The 20758-nt window shown below is 47.7% G+C and overlaps 1 protein-coding gene across 4 annotated transcripts in view; it reads left to right on the forward strand.

Moving 5' to 3' along the window:
- IGSF21 (immunoglobin superfamily member 21) overlaps positions 1-20758 on the forward strand; it is a 426683-nt gene that overhangs the window by 239048 nt on the left and 166877 nt on the right. The window lies entirely within an intron of this gene.

The following is a 20758-nucleotide window of genomic DNA, read 5'->3' on the forward strand; positions in this document are numbered from 1 at the left end:
GAGGGGAGAAGTGACCATTACTTATAATTGTGAGTGGCGGATCTTGTGTCATCTCTGTGTAGTGGATAGTAAACAAGCGATGTGAACCTGCACCGAAACATTAGCCAATGATTAGCGATGATTTTATGGTCGGCTCAGAACATGCGATCAGCCACATATGAATGAATTCCTGCTCGTCACTTGAGCCGCATGCACACTGAGCGATTATCACTTACAGTCATACAATGTCATCTTGCCGTATAACAGGGCCCTTATGCTGTTGACTGATCTTGTGTGATCTCCCAGGACCCTCTGCAGCAGGCACAGACTCTCTAGGACATGTAATGTAGGACACCAGGAAGGAGAAGGATGCGAAGGTTACAGGATCCGTCCTTCCTCCCACACAGGTAGAGCTGCCAACACGTCAGCTCCTGCTCACCCGGGCCGGGGGGAGCGGCAGATGCTGGGATTATTTTTACACCTCCGTCTTCATGGTGCTTGGCACGCTATAGAGAGGCTGCTGGGCTGACACATGGAGGGGATGGGTGAGAGGCTGCGGGGCTGACACATGGAGGGGATGGGTGAGAGGCTGCGGCACAGGGTGGAGGCTGCGGCACAAGGTGGAGGCTACAGAGGCTGCGGCACAGGGTGGAGGTTACAGAGGCTGCGGCACAAGGTGGAGGCTGCGGCACAAGGTGGAGGCTGCAGCACAGGGTGGAGGCTACAGAGGCTGTGGCACAGGGTGGAGGCTACAGAGGCTGCTGCACATGGTGGAGGCTACAGAGGCTGCTGCACAGGGTGGAGGCTACAGAGGCTGCTGCACAGGGTGGAGGCTACAGAGGCTGCACCACAGGGTGGAGGCTACAGAGGCTGAGGCACAGGGTGAAGGCTACAGAGGCTGAGGCACAGGGTGGAGGCTACAGAGGCTGCACCACAGGGTGGAGGCTACAGAGGCTGCGGCACAGTGTGGAGGCTACAGAGGCTGAGGCACAGGGTGAAGGCTACAGAGGCTGAGGCACAGGGTGGAGGCTACAGAGGCTGCGGCACAGGGTGGAGGCTACAGAGGCTGCTGCACAGGGTGGAGGCTACAGAGGCTGCACTACAGGGTGGAGGCTACAGAGGCTGAGGCACAGGGTGAAGGCTACAGAGGCTGAGGCACAGGGTGGAGGCTACAGAGGCTGCACCATAGGGTGGAGGCTACAGAGGCTGCGGCACAGTGTGGAGGCTACAGAGGCTGAGGCACAGGGTGAAGGCTACAGAGGCTGAGGCACAGGGTGGAGGCTACAGAGGCTGCAGCACAGGGTGGAGGCTACAGAGGCTACAACACAGGATGGAGGCTACAGAGGCTGCGGCACATGGTGGAGGTTACAGAGGCTGCGGCACAGGATGGAGGCTACAGAGGCTGTGGCACAGGGTGGAGGCTACAGAGGCTGCGGCACATGGTGGAGGCTAGAAAGGCTGCGGCACATGGTGGAGGATCCAGAGGCTGCGGCACAGGGTGGAGGCTACAGAGGCTGCAGCACAGGACGGAGGCTACAGAGGCTGTGGCACATGGTGGAGGCTACAGAGGCTGAGGCACAGGATGGAGGCTACAGAGGCTGCAGCACATGGTGGAGGTTACAGAGGCTACAGCACAGGATGGAGGCTACACAGGCTGCGGCACATGGTGGAGGCTACAGAGGCTGTGACATACAGTCAGTCAGTCTTACTGTTTATATAAACCCCTCCAGGGACCCTGTGACCCCCCCCCCCCCCCCCCTTATAAGATCAGCACCCTCCTCTCCTGACATCCTCTGTGCTGCTGTGACCCCCCCCCCCTTATAAGATCAGCCCCCTCCTCTCCTGACATCTTCTGTGCTGCTGTGACCCCCCCTTATAAGATCAGCCCCCTCCTCTCCTGACATCCTCTGTGCTGCTGGGACCTCTCCTGTGGGATCAGCCCCCTCCTCTCCTGACATCCTCTGTGCTGCTGTGACCTCTCCTGTAGGATCAGCACCCTCCTCTCCTGACGTCTTCTGTGCTGCTTTGACATCTCCTATATGATCAGCCCCCTCCTCTCCTGACATCCTCTGTGCTGCTGTGACCTCCCCTATAAGATCAGCACCCTCCTATCCTGACATCCTCTGTGCTGCTGTGACCCTGTGACCTCTCCTATATGATCAGCCCCCTCCTCTCCTGACATCCCCTGTGCTGCTGTGACCTCCCCTATAAGATCAGCACCCTCCTCTCCTGACATCCTCTGTGCTGCTGTGACCCCGTGACCTCTCCTGTAGGGTCAGCCCCCTCCACTCCTGTCATCCTCTGTGCTGCTGTGACTCTGTGACCTTTCCTATAAGATCAGCCCCCTCCTTTCCCGACATCCTCTGTGCTGTTGGGACCTCTCCTATAAGATCAGCCCCCTCCACTCCTGACATCCTCTGTGCTTCTGAGACCCTGTGACCTTTCCTATAGGATCAGCCCCCTCCTCTCCTGAAGTCCTCTGTGCTGTTGGGACCTCTCCTGTAGGGTCAGCCCCCTCCTCTCCTGACATCCTCTGTGCTGCTGAGACCCTGTGACCTTTCCTATAGGATAAGCCCCCTCCTCTCCTGACGTCCTCTGTGCTGTTGGGACCTCTCCTATATGATCAGCCCCCTCCTCTCCTGACGTCCTCTGTGCTGCTGGGACCTCTCCTATATCATCAGCCCCCTCCTCTCCTGACATCCTCTGTGCTGCTGGGACCTCTCCTGTAGGATCAGCCCCCTCCTCTCCTGACATCCTCTGTGCTGCTGTGACCCTACTCCTTCCTCTATGTAACTTTTAGTCCATACTCTTCCACAAGGTCAGGCTCCTGCTGACATCCTCTGTGCTGCTGGGGCCCCTGCTCCTTCCTCTATGTAACTTTTAGTCCATACTCTTCCACAAGGTCAGGCTCCTGCTGACATCCTCTGTGCTGCGGCGCTCCTTCCACTGATGGATGCCTGCCTCTGTAGCTGCCATTGGAAGCAGATGTAATAGCGTGTTGCGGTGAAGCTGTGTGCGGCGTGCCGGGCACCGGGGGATCTTTAGTCGCGCCGTCCTTCGCCTCAGGCTTCGCTCCAATATGTTTATCACATTAATCTGTTGACAATGCAATAACTCAATGATTTTCAGGCCAAGATTGTGATGCGGCAATTATGATGTGATGAGGGCTGCAGCCATGACTGCTGGCCCGCCACGCTCGCCCGCGCCTCCCTCATACCTTCCATTCCATTTAACTTCCTTCTAGATGACTTTGTGAGAAAATCCTGACAAGAAATCAATCACGGAATTAGAAGTTGCATCTGGTGTAGTGATTAGCGCTGAGCCGGCTCTGCGCTGACTGCAGATGACTCCCACGCTGCAGCCAGGACCCCGAGGACAGGGACCCCCAGGTGCTGGCGGCAGGACCCTCTCCATGTTGTATGTAGAGCAATGGCCGTGTGCGCCTTCCATCTGGATCCATCTTCCTGGACTCGGCCACAGCTCAGGGAGACATTATGCAGCCATTAATAATTCAGTGTCCTAGTTGGCCGCTTCTTAGAGGAGTCGCAGCTAAATGTCGCTGACAGCTTCTACATTGTCTGTACTGATACACTGTAACAAACCCTCTGCTGCATGGACTGGATATACACATTGCTTTATCAACCAAAACAAAATCAGGTGTAAGAAGTGACTATAGGGGGCGATAGTGAATTATTATCATCTATAACCAGCATCCCATTAGATTGGAGGAGTCACGGCTATATACACCCTAAAAGGATATCCCATGCAAAGAACAGCTGTGATAATATCTATATTATATTACCTGTGATACTACCTGATGAGTATGATGATATCACCAGTGATAATACCTGATGGATATAATGATATCACCTGTGATAATACCTTATGGGTATAATGATATCACCTATGATACTACCTGATGGATATAATGATATCACCTGTGATACTAACTGATGGGTATAATGATATCACCTGTGATACTACCTGATGAGTATAATGATATCACCTGTGATACTACCTGATGAGTATAATGATATCACCTGTGATACTACCTGATGGGTATAATGATATCACCTGTGATAATACCTGATGGATATAATGATATCACCTGTGATAATACCTTATGGGTATAATGATATCACCTGTGATACTACCAGATGGGTATAATGATATCACCTGTGATACTACCTTATGGGTATAATGATATCACCTGTGATACTACCTGATGAGTATGATGATATCACCTGTGATAATACCTGATGGGTATAATGATATCACCTATGATACTACCTGATGGGTATAATGATATCACCTGTGATAATACCTTATGGGTATAATGATATCACCTGTGATACTACCTGATGAGTATAATGATATCAGCTGTGATACTACCTGATGAGTATAATGATATCACCTGTGATACTACCTGATGGGTATAATGATATCACCTGTGATAATATCTTATGGGTATAATGATATATCACCTGTGATACTACCTGATGGGTATAGTTATATATCACCTGTGATACTACCTGATGAGTATAATTATTTATCACCTGCTGTGATAATACCTGATGAGTATAATGATATCACCTGTGATAATACCTGATGAGTATAATTATTTATCACCTGTGATACTACCTGATGGGTATAGTTATAAATCACCTGTGATACTTTCTGATGAGTATAATTATATCACCTGTGATACTACCTGATGGGTATAATGATATCACCTGTGATACTACCTGATGAGTATAATGATATCAGCTGTGATACTACCTGATGGGTATAATGATATCACCTGTGATACTACCTGATGGGTATAATGATATCAGCTGTGATACTACCTGATGGGTATAATTATAGATCACCTGTGATAGTACCTGATGGGTATAATTATATATCACCTGTGATACTACCTGATGGGTATAATGATATCACCTGTAATACTACCTGATGAGTATAATGATATCAGCTGTGATACTACCTGATGGGTATATTGATATCACCTGTGATACTACCTGATGGGTATAATGATATCACCTGTGATACTACCTGATGGGTATAATGATATCACCTGTGATACTACCTGATGGGTATAATGATATCACCTGTGATAATACCTGATGGGTATAATTCTATCACCTGTGATATTACCTGATGCACAGAGTATAATGATATCACCTGTGATACTACCTGATGAGTATAATTATATATTACCTGTGATAATACCTGATGAGTATAATTATATATCACCTGTGATGCTACCTGATGAGTACAATTCTATTACCTGTAATAATACCTGATGAGTATAATGATATCACCTGTGATAATACCTGATGAATATAATTATATATCACCTGTGATAATACCTGATGAGTACAATTCTATTACCTGTAATAATACCTGATGAGTATAATGATATCACCTGTGATAATACCTGATGAATATAATTATATATCACCTGTGATAATACCTGATGAGTACAATTCTATTACCTGTGATAATACCTGATGGGTATAATGATATTACCTGTGATAATACTTGATGAGTATAATTCTATTACCTGTGATACTACCTGGTGAGTATAATTATATCACCTATGATACTAACTGATTCATTATAATTCTATTGCCTGTGGTAATACCTGATGGGTATAATGATATTACCTGTGATAATACTTGATGAGTATAATTCTATCACCTGTGATACTACCTGATGAGTATAATTATATCACCTGTGGTAATACCTGACAAGTATAATTATATCACCTGTGATAATACTTAATTAGTATAATTCTATTACCTGTCATAATACCTGATAAATATAATTCTATCACCTGTCATAATACCTTATGTACCTGATGAGAACTGAGTATATAGCACTGCTATATACTATGGCTGTGCTGTCATCATGGCCTTGTGCATCTTCACAACATACCATTATATGGTTACACAGTCACCCAGGTTTCGTAGAAGTTCATGATCCTCTCAGCCTTTGTATCTGGGTCCTGGAGTGGAAGGGTCAGTTTTTACAGATCAGGGTTTTCATTGGGGATATTTGCAGGGACAGAGAGAGTCAGTATTCATTGTCATATCTAGGGAAAGGATGAGGGATAGCTAGCCAGGGTCAGGGTTCAGGAACAGATCTAGGAATAGGTTCAGGGATAGCTAGCCAGGGTCAGGGTTCAGGAACAGATCTAGGAATAGGTTCAGGGGTAGCTAGCCAGGGTCAGTGTTCAGGAACAGATCTAGAAATAGGTTCAGGGATAGCTCGCCAAGGTCAATGTTCAGGAACAGATCTAGGAATAGGTTCAGGGATAGCTCGCCAAGGTCAGTGTTCAGGAACAGATCTAGAAATAGGTTCAGGGATAGCTAGCCAAGGTCAGTGTTCAGGAACAGATCTAGCAATAGGTTCAGGGATAGCCAGGGTCAGTGTTCAGGAACAGATATAAAAATAGGTTCAGGGATAGCTAGCCAAGGTCAGTGTTCTGGAACAGATCTAGGAATAGGTTCAGGGGTAGCTAGCCAGGGTCAGTGTTCAGGGACAGGTCTAAAAATAGGTTCAGGGATAGCTAGCCAAGGTCAGAGTTCAGGAACAGATCTAGGAATAGGTTCAGGGATAGCCAGGGTCAGTGTTCAGGGACAGGTCTAGGGAAATGTTCAGAGATAGCTAGCCAGGGTCAGTGTTCAGGAACAGATCTAGGAATAGGTTCAGGGATAGCTAGCCAGGGTCAGTGTTCAGGAACAGATCTAGGAATAGGTTCAGGGATAGCCAGGGTCAGTGTTCAGGGATAGGTCTAGAAAAAGGTTCAGGGATAGCTAGCCAGGTTTAGTGTTCAGGAACAGATCTAGGAATAGGTTCAGCGATAGCCAGGTTCAGTGTTCAGGGACAGGTCTAGAAATAGGTTCAGGGATAGCTAGCCAGGGTCAGGGTTCAGGAACAGATCTAGGAATAGGTTCAGGGATAGCTCGCCAAGGTCAGAGTTCAGGGACTGGTCTAGGGAAATGTTCCGGGATAGCCAGGGTCAGTGTGTGTAGTTTGTCAGTCCTCTGTCTATTGGTGAGCTCCTATTCTCTTTATTTGTTAGCTGCCTGTGTATATTTGTTCTGGTAGTTACACAGTGCTGTTCTTCTGTAAGTCCTGGGGGTATCTGAGTACTGGGAGCCCTATTAGGACCCAGGAAGGGCAACTGCTATAGGTAAGGCCTAGGTCCCTGCTGTTTGTTACAGGACACTCAGTGTTCCCATACACCAGTCCTTCAGACCTGAATAAGCAGAACAGTGGAAATGTCACCTGCTCTGGGCGCCGTGGAGCAGAAATCACTGCGCTTGTGGCTTTTCCTGATGACCGGTCCCGCAGTGCCAGATGGTTGTGCTGCTGGTTATGGATCCAGCAGGGAGCGATCTGCTGCCATGTGCTGGATGTCACCTACAGACGCCGGGTGAGCATTAACTCTATACAGGAAACACCTCTATAAGAGTATGGGTAATATCTGTAGTGCAGATGATGAAGACAAAGATGTGGTGGGATCACGGGTCTATGGGGGGCGCATCACAGGTCTATGGGGGGGTCACATTACAGGTCTATGGGGGGGTCACATCACATGTCTATGGGGGTCACATTACATGGATATGGGGATTACATCACAGGTCTATAGGGGTCACATCACAGGTCTATGGGGGGTCACATCACATGTCTATGGGGGTCACATCACAGGTCTATGGGGGACGCATCACAGGTCTATGGGGGACGCATCTCAGGTCTATGGGGGTCACATCACAGGTCTATGGGGGGGGGGTCACATCATATGTCTATGGGGGTCACATGGTACCCCCCCATACCGGCACCGCTCCTCCCATCCACTGACTTGTAACCATTAGGATGAGTGGGGTATATAGTGCACTTCTCTGGCTGACAGCTAGGGGGCAGCACCAGCTGTCACTCATCCCCCTCACTTTATGACTCACAGAGCATTGTGACCTTGCTCCTTGCTATCAGACGGGTTTTGTTTCCTTCTATAAAAGACGTTTTCTTTTTCGGGGGAAGCGGCAGACTTTCTTCCCGTTGTTGTCTCAATCTGATTCCAATTAATGCATTTTTATTAAACACCAAAGAACCTAATTAACGATGTAAAGCGATTTGTCGTTTGCAGCGATGATCATGTGACTCGTTAACATTTAGCTGAAAATATCATTTACATTTAAATTTGTGGCGCGTTGCATTGTGGTCACCGGCGCCCCCCGCTGTACTGACATCTGACATACTGCTCACAGCTGGAGGGTCCTTACTCATCTGCCCTCAACTGAGACACTGTAACAAACCATCAGCAGGGATACAGCTGTGATACAGATGAATAGAAGCCCCTCTGCTATCACCGCATGCTGGGAGTTGTAGTTTTGCAGCAAGTCGTAAAGCAAAGTTCCCCAACCTGTTTCTGAGCAGCCTTCTGCTGTCAGGGCATGCTGGGAGTTGTAGTTTTTTCAGCAGGCTGTAAAGCTATGTTCCCCAACCTGTGTTTGAGCAGCCTTCTGCTATCAGGGCATGCTGGGAGTTGTAGTTTTGCAGCAGGTCTTAAAGCGTTGCTTGCCCCTCAGCATATGCGGCTATTTTCCGGCGCTCCGGCATCTGTAATATTTGCCGGGATCTTTTGTGGGCCCAGAGTTGTAAGCGCTCAGGAAACAGGCGGCGGAGGAAGTTAATATAAGATGGACAGAGAGAGATTAAAATGAGCGGAATGGCCGGCAGCATCCATCATATCTGACAGATGAGGAGCCGCTTATTACTTATTTTATCTGTTTCTTGCCGCTTCTTGGGGCTTCTTGTTAGAAGTTGAGGAGCTGCGGGTCTGTGGCTGCCGAGCGCGGCGCCTCCATGTACCACTTACCACTCAGGTTATTCAAGTTTAATAACTTTTCCATCATTCTGAAGGGCTGATGTCAGAGAGATGAATCGAGAATCCTCTCCGGGGCCGTCGCCATGCCCTCAGCCGCTAATACCCGATAACTGGGGGACGAGGAAATCCAGACTCCCAGAGCAAGAATTAACCGGAGTGTTAGATATCACCTGTCAGATATATAACATCCAATGATATATCCTACCCAGAGCGCACATACATAGCCACAGACCAGACTGATATCATGTATGGAAGATCCCCATTCAGCTGCTCTACTGATCCTTATTACATCCTGTCTTATCCTCCAGAGCTGCACTCACTATTCTGCTGGTGGGGTCACTGTTTACATACATTACATTACTGATCCTGAGTTACATCCTGTATTATACTCCAGAGCTGCACTCACTATCCTGCTGGTGGGGTCACTGTTTACATACATTACATTACTGATCCTGAGTTACATCCTGTATTATACTCCAGAGCTGCACTCACTATTCTGCTGGTGGGGTCACTGTGTACATACATTACATTACTGATCCTGAGTTGTATCCTGTATTATACTCCAGAGCTCGGCTCTGCAGTTAGTCAGTAGAGCAGTCAGTCCTGCAGTTAGTCAGTACAGCAGTCGGTCCTGCAGTTAGTCAGTAGAGCAGTCGGTCCTGCAGATAGTATGAGCAGTCAGTTCTGCAGTTAATATGAGCAGTCGGTCCTGCAGTTAGTCAGTATGAGCAGTCTGTCCTGCAGTTAGTCAGTATGAGCAGTCTGTTCTGCAGTTAGTATGAGCAGTCTGTTCTACAGTTAGTCAGTATGAGCAGTCTGTTCTGCAGTTAGTCAGTAGAGCAGTCTGTTCTGCAGTTAGTCAGTATGAGCAGTCTGTTCTGCAGTTAGTGAGTATGAGCAGTCTGTCCTGCAGTTAGTCAGTAGAGCAGTCGGCCTTGCAGTTAGTCAGTATGAGCAGTCTGTCCTGCAGTTAGTCAGTATGAGCAGTCTGTTCTGCAGTTAGTGAGTATGAGCATTCTGTCCTGCAGTTAGTCAGTATGAACAGTCTTTCCTGCAGTTAGTAGAGCAGTCTGTTCTGCAGTTAGTCAGTATGAGCAGTCTGTTCTGCAGTTAGTCAGTATGAGCAGTCTGTCCTGCAGTTAGTCAGTATGAGCAGTCTGTCCTGCAGTTAGTCAGTATGAGCAGTCTGTTCTGCAGTTAGTGAGTATGAGCAGTCTGTCCTGCAGTTAGTCAGTAGAGCAGTCGGTCTTGCAGTTAGTCAGTATGAGCAGTCTGTCCTGCAGTTAGTCAGTATGAGCAGTCAGTCCTGCAGTTAGTCAGTATGAGCAGTCTGTTCTGCAGTTAGTGAGTATGAGCAGTCTGTCCTGCAGTTAGTCAGTATGAGCAGTCTGTTCTGCAGTTAGTCAGTATGAGCAGTCTGTTCTGCAGTTAGTCAGTATGAGCAGTCGGTCCTGCAGTTAGTCAGTATGAGCAGTCTGTTCTGCAGTTAGTGAGTATGAGCAGTCGGTCCTGCAGTTAGTCAGTATGAGCAGTCTGTTCTGCAGTAAGAGAGTATGAGCAGTCGGTCCTGCAGTTAGTCAGTATGAGCAGTCTGTTCTGCAGTTAGTCAGTATGAGCAGTCTGTTCTGCAGTTAGTCAGTATGAGCAGTCTGTCCTGCAGTTAGTCAGTATGAGCAGTCTGTCCTGCAGTTAGTCAGTATGAGCAGTCTGTTCTGCAGTTAGTCAGTATGAGCAGTCTGTCCTGCAGTTAGTCAGTATGAGCAGTCTGTCCTGCAGTTAGTCAGTATGAGCAGTCGGTCCTGCAGTTAGTCAGTATGAGCAGTCTGTTCTGCAGTTAGTCAGTATGAGCAGTCTGTCCTGCAGTTAGTCAGTATGAGCAGTCTGTCCTGCAGTTAGTCAGTATGAGCAGTCTGTCCTGCAGTTAGTCAGTATGAGCAGTCTGTCCTGCAGTTAGTCAGTATGAGCAGTCTGTCCTGCAGTTAGTCAGTATGAGCAGTCTGTTCTGCAGTTAGTCAGTATGAGCAGTCTGTCCTGCAGTTAGTCAGTATGAGCCGTCTGTTCTGCAGTTAGTCAGTATGAACAGTCTGTCCTGCAGATAGTCAGTATGAGCAGTCTGTCCTGCAGTTAGTCAGTATGAGCAGTCTGTCCTGCAGTTAGTCAGTATGAGCAGTCTGTTCTGCAGTTAGTGAGTATGAACAGTCGGTCCTGCAGTTAGTCAGTATGAGCAGTCTGTCCTGCAGTTAGTCTGTATGAGCAGTCAGTCCTGCAGTTAGTCAGTATGAGCAGTCTGTTCTGCAGTTAGTCAGTATGAACAGTCGGTCCTGCAGTTAGTCAGTATGAGCAGTCTGTCCTGCAGTTTGTCAGTATGAGCAGTCTGTTCTGCAGTTAGTCAGTATGAGCAGTCTGTCCTGCAGTTAGTCAGTATGAGCAGTCTGTCCTGCAGTTAGTCAGTATGAACAGTCTGTTCTGCAGTTAGTCAGTATGAGCAGTCTGTCCTGCAGTTAGTCAGTATGAACAGTCTGTTCTGCAGTTAGTCAGTATGAGCAGTCGGTCCTGCAGTTAGTCAGTATGAGCAGTTGGTCCTGCAGTTAGTCAGTATGAGCAGTCGGTCCTGCAGTTAGTCAGTATGAGCAGTCACAGAAACACGGCACTTCCAAAACAGGTTTTTTCTGCTCCTGAAAGAATTTTTATTCAAATGAAAAATCACAATCCAACCAGATCAAGGTACAAGAGAAGTGTAAGTAGGTAACGTTACTGGCTGGCGACGTTTCGGTCGTGCATCCGACCTTCCTTAGGCCAATGTAGCCATACTACGAAGAAAGAATACAGCATTAAGTATACCATGGAATAAATATATACAAAGAGTGCAAAAATGAGTATAAAAAATAATTGTGGTATACAGTGTGCAAGCTTACATATTATCATGAACTGGTATGGGCAGTGATCCATCTCAATAGATATAAGTCAAGAAATTGTAATCCAAATACATACATATATACACCAAAAGAAACAAGAAAAAATAACTGTAGAATCACAGAATAGAGGCGGCTGGGGCAGTAACATAAGGAAAATCTATAGAGATAGGGGCTCAATATGCATAGGTACTAACTAGAGGTATGCGACATGGACAATGTTATTGACATATAAGAACAAAGTAGGGCAACTAGGTCCGGAGATGCCAAATGAGTAAGGAAAGAAACAGAGAAGAGAAGATAGATACATATGCAAGAAAAGACATGCAGGAACATAGTATCGGTAAGCTGTGATGTGGATGGAGATCTGGTGGTCTGACATGTGAGTGTCCATATTGGTTTAAATAGGAGGATAAGGCGTAACGGGATGACGCGACAACACCATGACGCAAGCGCGCCACACCACGTGACCACGCGGCCGTGACACGGCGACGCACGCCACCATAGTGTGTATCTATGTGTCCATAGTAACCAGAGGGGGAAGCGGCGCCTGTGCACTGTAGTGGTCCCGATATGTGTCTATGTATCCATGGCAACTAAAGCGGCGCCTGCGTACTGTAATGGTCCTACGTAAAGAGCGTAATGACATGAGAGTCATGTGATCGGCTATGAATTAGAGCAGTGGCCGTGGCGTCTACATAGTCATGGTAACAAAGACACAATAAGGTAAGAGCAGAATATATACTGAGAGTAGAGTGTTAGTGACACATAGAAATAGAATAAAAATAAAAAATGAACCAAAGAGAAGAAAAAGAAAAAAATAAGGGAATAGAGAAGAAAATAAAGAATAGAGGACAAACACCGGGCCATAGTTACCACATACGATTAATTCTTGCTGCTTGCCAGAGCCTAAAGTATAGAAAGGGAGAAAGAAAAGAATCTATTACACATAAGGAAAAGAATTATAAACAGAAACTCCTATTATATTCAATCGTCTGGAGTGTATGGATCCAGTACGATTCACGTTTTTTTAAAAGAGCAATACGGTTGCCGCCTCTTCTAGGAGGAGGAACGTGTTCAATGATTTGGAACCTAAGTTGAGCTATAGAGTGTTTTTTGTCAGAAAAATGCTCGGGAATAGGGAGTAAGAGGTTCCCACATCTGATGGTGGATTTGTGTTTAGAAACGCGGTCTCGGATACGCTGCGAAGTCTCACCAACGTATCCGAGACCGCAAGGGCATTTGATAAGATATACCACGAAGTTGGTATCACACGTGAAAAAGCCCGGAATGGGGAATTTTTTCCCTGTATGGGGGTGGGTAAAGGTGTTGCCCTTGGTGACAGACGAACACTGAGAACAGTGGAGACACGGAAATGTGCCCTCCTGTGGTGGACCTAGGAAGCGTTGCACCGGCCTCCGGCTGAGGGGGCCAATATCAGCCTTCACTAGATGGTCACAAAGATTTTTTTCCCTTTTGTAACATAATAATGGTGGACTATCAAACTCTTCTACTTGGGGTAGGGCTTGATGTAAAATTGGCCAATGTTTCTTAACTATGCTGGTAATCTTATTACTGTAGGGGTGAAATTTATGTACAAAGGGTATTCGATTGCCACTTTGGGGCTTACGTGGTCTCTCAGTGGGTACCTTAGATTTGTCCAAAATTTCGGATGGATAACCTCGGTGGAAAATTTAAGTGTCATCTCTTCTAGTCTCGTCCCCAATTTCTCGGGGTCTGAGACTATCCTTTTCACACGACTAAATTGAGAGCATGGTAAGGATTTCTTCACGTTGGGGGGATGATTGCTGCTGTAATGAAGCAAACTATTTCTATCGGTTGGCTTAGTATATAAATCAACCGATAGTTCTCCCAATGCATTTTTAAGTATCAGGGTGTCAAGAAAATTCATCTCGCAAGAATCATGATGCAACGTAAATTGTAATTCTGGGTAAACAGAGTTTAAGTAAGTATGGAACTCTTGCAGGGTGTCCAATCAGCCCCTCCATATGCATAAAATGTCGTCAATATATCGATGCCAGGTATAGGCATGATCCAAAAATAATTGATGGGTATAAATAAAGTTTTTTTCAAAAAAATCCATGTAAATGTGCGCATATGGAGGGGCCACATTGGACCCCATGGCCGTACCCTGTAAGTACATTTTGTCCCCAAAAAGTTGTTAGTAAGTGTTAATTCTAGTAATTCAAGACAGAAACTTTTATGTTGCAGTGTAAATGCATGGCTTTCAAGGAAGGTATCCACCGCTTTCAATCCTTTGCTATGTTGTATCGATGTATATAGACTACATACATCCCAAGTGACCAATATGGCCTCAGGTGGGATGGGTGAGGTCTGGTGTATCACATTAAGGAACTGTGTTGTATCCAACAAGAAAGATCTTGTAGTTTTAACTAGAGGAGTAAAGATTTTTTCCAAGAGGATTGAAAGGGGTGCTAGAATCGAATCGGTGGAGGCCACTATGGGCCTCCCTGGTGGGTGATCTAGACCCTTATGAATTATAGGCAGAATGTACAATGTTGGCATAATAGGATGATCATCTATAATACCTTCCATTACATAATTGTCCAATATGTTCTTAATCCTGGCAGACAGTTGAGGAGTCGGATCACGTGAGAGGGGTGCATAGGTGGTGGTGTCGGACAGATGGCTTTCTATCTCAGCAATGCACCCCCTTTGTCCGCCGGTTTAATAATTAAGTCTTTAGACTGTTGTAGATCCTGTAGGGCTCGTCTTTCTTCAGGCGTAATGTTAGTATGGTTACGTAGTTGGTTGATCTGGTTGGATTGTGATTTTTCATTTGAATAAAAATTCTTTCACGAGCAGAAAAAACCTGTGTTTGGAAGTGCCGTGTTTCTGTTTCTATATATACTACGGGAATGAGGAATCCTTCTACACTGGCACCCAATACCATCAAAATAGGGTGTGCGGTCTGTTGATGCTGTAGTATGAGCAGTCAGTCCTGCAGTTAGTCAGTATGAGCAGTCTGTTCTGCAGTTAGTCAGTAGAGCAGTCAGTCCTGAAGTTAGTCAGTAGAGCAGTCTGTTTTGCAGTTAGTCAGTATGAGCAGTCTGCTCTGCAGTTAGTGAGTATGAATAGTCTGTTCTGCAGTTAGTCAGTATGAGCAGTCTGTTCTGCAGTTAGTCAGTATGAGCAGTCGGTCCTGCAGTTAGTCAGTATGAGCAGTCTGTTCTGCAGTTAGTCAGTAGAGCAGTCTGTTCTGCAGTTAGTCAGTATGAGCAGTCGGTCCTGCAGTTAGTCAGTAGAGCAGTCGGTCCTGCAGTTAGTCAGTATGAGCAGTCTGTTCTGCAGTTAGTCAGTAGAGCAGTCTGTTCTGCAGTTAGTCAGTATGAGCAGTCGGTCCTGCAGTTAGTGAGTATGAGCAGTCTGTTCTGCAGTTAGTCAGTATGAGCAGTCGGTCCTGCAGTTAGTCAGTATGAGCAGTCTGTTCTGCAGTTAGTAGAGCAGTTTGTTCTGCAGTTAGTCAGTATGAGCAGTCGGTCCTGCAGTTAGTCAGTATGAGCAGTCGGTCCTGCAGTTAGTCAGTATGAGCAGTCTGTTCTGCAGTTAGTCAGTATGAGCAGTCTGTTCTACAGTTAGTCAGTAGAGCAGTCAGTCTTGCAGTTAGTCAGTATGAGCAGTCTGTCCTGCAGTTAGTCAGTATGAGCAGTCGGTCCTGCAGTTAGTCAGTATGAGCAGTCTGTTCTGCAGTTAGTCAGTATTAGCAGTCTGTTCTGCAGTTAGTCAGTATGAGCAGTCGGTCCTGCAGTTAGTCAGTAGAGCAGTCTGTTCTGCAGTTAGTCAGTAGAGCAGTCTGTTCTGCAGTTAGTCAGTATGAGCAGTCGGTCCTGCAGTTAGTCAGTAGAGCAGTCGGTCCTGCAGTTAGTCAATATGAGCAGTCTGTTCTGCAGTTAGTCAGTAGAGCAGTTTGTTCTGCAGTTAGTCAGTATGAGCAGTCGGTCCTGCAGTTAGTGAGTATGAGCAGTCGGTCCTGCAGTTAGTCAGTAGAGCAGTCAGTCCTGAAGTTAGTCAGTAGAGCAGTCTGTTTTGCAGTTAGTCAGTATGAGCAGTCTGCTCTGCAGTTAGTGAGTATGAATAGTCTGTTCTGCAGTTAGTCAGTATGAGCAGTCTGTTCTGCAGTTAGTATGAGCAGTCAGTTCTGCAGTTAGTCAGTATGAGCAGTCTGTTCTGCAGTTAGTCAGTATGAGCAGTCTGTTCTACAGTTAGTCAGTATGAGCAGTCTGTCCTGCAGTTAGTCAGTATGAGCAGTCGGTCCTGCAGTTAGTCAGTATGAGCAGTCTGTTCTGCAGTTAGTCAGTATTAGCAGTCTGTTCTGCAGTTAGTCAGTATGAGCAGTCGGTCCTGCAGTTAGCCAGTAGAGCAGTCTGTTCTGCAGTTAGTCAGTAGAGCAGTCTGTTCTGCAGTTAGTCAGTATGAGCAGTCGGTCCTGCAGTTAGTCAGTAGAGCAGTCGGTCCTGCAGTTAGTCAGTATGAGCAGTCTGTTCTGCAGTTAGTCAGTAGAGCAGTCTGTTCTGCAGTTAGTCAGTATGAGCAGTCGGTCCTGCAGTTAGTGAGTATGAGCAGTCGGTCCTGCAGTTAGTGAGTATGAGCAGTCTGTTCTGCAGTTAGTCAGTATGAGCAGTCGGTCCTGCAGTTAGTCAGTATGAGCAGTCTGTTCTGCAGTTAGTAGAGCAGTTTGTTCTGCAGTTAGTCAGTATGAGCAGTCGGTCCTGCAGTTAGTCAGTATGAGCAGTCGGTCCTGCAGTTAGTCAGTATGAGCAGTCTGTTCTGCAGTTAGTCAGTATGAGCAGTCTGTTCTACAGTTAGTCAGTAGAGCAGTCAGTCTTGCAGTTAGTCAGTATGAGCAGTCTGTCCTGCAGTTAGTCAGTATGAGCAGTCGGTCCTGCAGTTAGTCAGTATGAGCAGTCTGTTCTGCAGTTAGTCAGTATTAGCAGTCTGTTCTGCAGTTAGTCAGTATGAGCAGTCGGTCCTGCAGTTAGTCAGTAGAGCAGTCTGTTCTGCAGTTAGTCAGTAGAGCAGTCTGTTCTGCAGTTAGTCAGTATGAGCAGTCGGTCCTGCAGTTAGTCAGTAGAGCAGTCGGTCCTGCAGTTAGTCAATATGAGCAGTCTGTTCTGCAGTTAGTCAGTAGAGCAGTTTGTTCTGCAGTTAGTCAGTATGAGCAGTCGGTCCTGCAGTTAGTGAGTATGAGCAGTCGGTCCTGCAGTTAGTGAGTATGAGCAGTCTGTCCTGCAGTTAGTCAGTATGAGCAGTCTGTTCTGCAGTTAGTGAGTATGAGCAGTCTGTCCTGCAGTTAGTCAGTATGAGCAGTCGGTCCTGCAGTTAGTCAGTATGAGCAGTCTGTTCTGCAGTTAGTCAGTATGAGCAGTCGGTCCTGCAGTTAGTCAGTATGAGCAGTCGGTCCTGCAGTTAGTCAGTATGAGCAGGGTGGACTGATACACTGTAACGCAGCCTCTTCACCTCTGTGCTGCTCTCAGGGTAAGTGGATATTAAATAACCTTGTGAAGTGATTTTACCTCAGACCGCTATAATTTAGCTGATTAAAATCTTGTGGCGCCTCCTGAGCGGTCAGCGCTGACGGAACATATGTCTGTCTGGCAGCGGACAGTGCGCAGGTGCTTCCAATCCCAGGTCCTGGCAGCTATGGAGATGTCAGATGAATCACAGCGGCGGCTCCAGTGACTGCATCTTACTGACAGCGTCCGCAGGAGATCACCGCTACCCTGGGATCCACCAGCTTACTTCATGATGTGATCATAGACATCAGAGCTGATCCACTCCTTCCTCTCCACAATCTAGTGTGATCCACTCCTTCCTCTCCACAATCTAGTGTGATCCACTCCTTCCCCTCCACCATCCAGTGTGATCCACACCTTCCCCTCCACTGTCCAGTGTGATCCACACCTTCCCCTCCACCATCCAGTGTAATCCACACCTTCCCCTCCACCATCCAGTGTGATCCACTCCTTCCCCTCCACCATCCAGTGTGATCCACTCCTTCCCCTCCACCATCCAGTGGGATCCACACCTTTTCCTCCACCATCCAGTGTGATCCACTCCTTCCCCTCCACCATCCAGTGGGATCCACACCTTCCCCTTCATCCAGTGTGATCCACTCCTTCCCCTCCACCATCCAGTGTGATCCACACCTTCCCCTCCATCCAGTGTGATCCACACCTTCCCATCCACCATCCAGTGTGATCCAAACCTTACGCTTCACCATCCAGTGTGATCCACTCCTTCTCCTCCACCATCCAGTGTGATCCACTCCTTCCCCTCCACCATCCAGTGTGATCCACACCTCCCCCTCCATCCAGTGTGATCCACAACTTCGCCTCCATCCAGTGTGATCCACACCTTCCCCTCCACCATCCAATGTGATGCACACATTCCCCTCCACCATCCAATGTGATTCACACCTTCCCCTCCACCACCAGTGTGATACAAATCTTACCCTGAACCATCCAGTGTGATCCACACCTTCCCCTCCATCCAGTGTGATCTACACCTTCCCCTCCATCCAGTGTGATCCACACCTTCCCCTCCACACCAGTGTGATCCACACCTTCCCCTCCACCACCAGTGTGATCCACACCTTCCCCTCCACCATCCAATGGGATCCACACATTAAGCTCCACCATCCAGTGGGATCCACGCCTAACCCTCCACCATTCAATGTGATCCACACCTTACCCTCCATCCAATGGGATCCACACCTTACCCTCCACCATCCAGTGTGATCCACAACTTCCCCTCCGCCATCCAGTGGGATCCACACATTAAGCTCCACCATCCAGTGGGATCCACGCCTAACCCTCCACCATTCAATGTGATCCACACCTTACCCTCCATCCAATGGGATCCACACCTTACCCTCCAACATCCAGTGGGATCCACACCTTACGCTCCACCGTTTAATGTGATCCACACCTTACCCTCTATCCAGTGGGATCCACACCTTCCCCTCCACCATCCAATGGTCACTTGTTGGCACAGTTTATTTCTCACGGATCCTGAGATCCCCCCCTTCCGGGGTCTGCAGCTTCAGCAGAATGGAGCTCCATAGCAGTCCCTGATAGGGCTGGACTCCTGGGGTGACTTTGCCCCCCAGGACAGTAGCCCTCTCCAGCAGACAGATTAGGGCTCATTTATTTTTCTGGTGTTTTTTTTTTAGATCTGTATTTAGCAAATTTACCAAAAATAACAAAAATAAGAAAACCGGCGAATATAGAACAAAAGACATGAAAACCTATTGTAACAGAACCCCAGAGCATAGGCTGGCTCCCGGGGTAAGGGGTCAGGGCGGTGTGTGTGGTCAGGGGGACAGCAGTGTGTTATATCGCTTGGTCTCCAGCTCTCAGGGCATGATGGGAGTGGTAGTTCTGCAGGAGCTCGGCTGACTATAGAGCCATCGAGGAATCCCTCCCTCCTGGGTGAGGCGGTCGGTGTCTCTGCAGGGTCAGCTCTCCCCGTTATTGCCCCCTCCCCCTCAGCTTTGTACATTCTGCTCTCCGCTCAGCCCCGCACTCTCCTTCCTATTATTTTTGGATCTCTGCTATGTAAGAAGTTTGGGACTCGGCACCAGCTGCGATGAAAGAAGACGAAGGCTTTGTGGCTGCGATTAGTATGCCAGGCCGATGGGAAAGGCAATTAATTTACAAGGGGGGTGAGTGCAGATCCCGGCCTCCTTTATCTGACTGACGCTCGGAGAAACGCACAAGACTTCAAGGGACATTTCAAGTCTCTAGGGAGCGGAATCTGAAAGGGGGACGTGCACACTGCTTGTGAGTGTAAGGTGACACGCTTATTGTGGGGGCGGCGAGACACTAAACGGGGTGCAAAGTTCTCTATGTCTGTACGGGAGGTGCACACAGTGTACGTCTCCTCCTCCTGCACCCTCAGACATGGACCTGGAGGGGTTACAGTGTACGTCTCCTCCTCCTGCACCCTCAGATGTTACCTGAATGGGGTCACAGTGTACGTCTCCTCATCCTGCACCCTCAGATGTTACCTGAATGGGGTCACAGTGTACGTCTCCTCCTACTGCACCCTCAGATGTTACCTGAATGGGGTCACAGTGTACGTCTCCTCCTCCTGCACCCTCAGATGTTACCTGAATGGGGTCACAGTGTGTGTCTCCTCCTCCTGCTCCCTCAGACATGGACCTGGAGGGGTTACAGTGTACGTCTCCTCCTCCTGCACCCTCAGATGTTACCTGAATGGGGTCACAGTGTACGTCTCCTCCTCCTGCACCCTCAGACATGGACCTGGAGGGGTCACAGTGTACGTCTCCTCCTCCTGCACCCTCAGACATGGACCTGGATGATTACCTGAATGGGGTCACAGTGTACGTCTCCTCCTCCTGCTCCCTCAGATGTTACCTGAATGGGGTCACAGTGTACGTCTCCTCCTCCTGCACCCTCAGACATGGACCTGGATGGGGTTACAGTTTAGCTGTGATCAGTTTTTTTGAATTCCATTACAGAAGATAAAGTTTTGCTCTATAATAACGTCCACATTCAAGTCTTCTCTGTTTTTCTGGAAGGCTTCTGTATTATCTCCCCCCTCCTTTATCCCTCAGGGGCAGGGACTTGGAGAGCAGGGATGTGGAGAACAGAAGGATTGGGAAAGGCATCAAGCTTTAGGTATCTTGTATTTGGCTGAGACACTATAGACCCCCCCCCCCCCACATCAAATCAAGCTAATCCACGTCTCTTCTCACACAAGTTAGAGAAGGAGAGAGCCGAGATGGGAACAGCCCCCATTTCTCCCCTGAATGTTGGTAAAATTGTTTGTTTCTGGAGCATGTACAAATTACTGCAGCCTGGCAGATGGGCATGCTTGTTATATAGCCATGTTCCCATTGCTACACCATCCTCGGGATCAGGACATCACTACTCCACTATCCTCAGGGTCAGGAAACCACTGCTCC

The sequence above is a fragment of the Dendropsophus ebraccatus genome, chromosome 12, assembly GCF_027789765.1.
Source record: "Dendropsophus ebraccatus isolate aDenEbr1 chromosome 12, aDenEbr1.pat, whole genome shotgun sequence".
Taxonomy (NCBI): domain Eukaryota; kingdom Metazoa; phylum Chordata; class Amphibia; order Anura; family Hylidae; genus Dendropsophus; species Dendropsophus ebraccatus.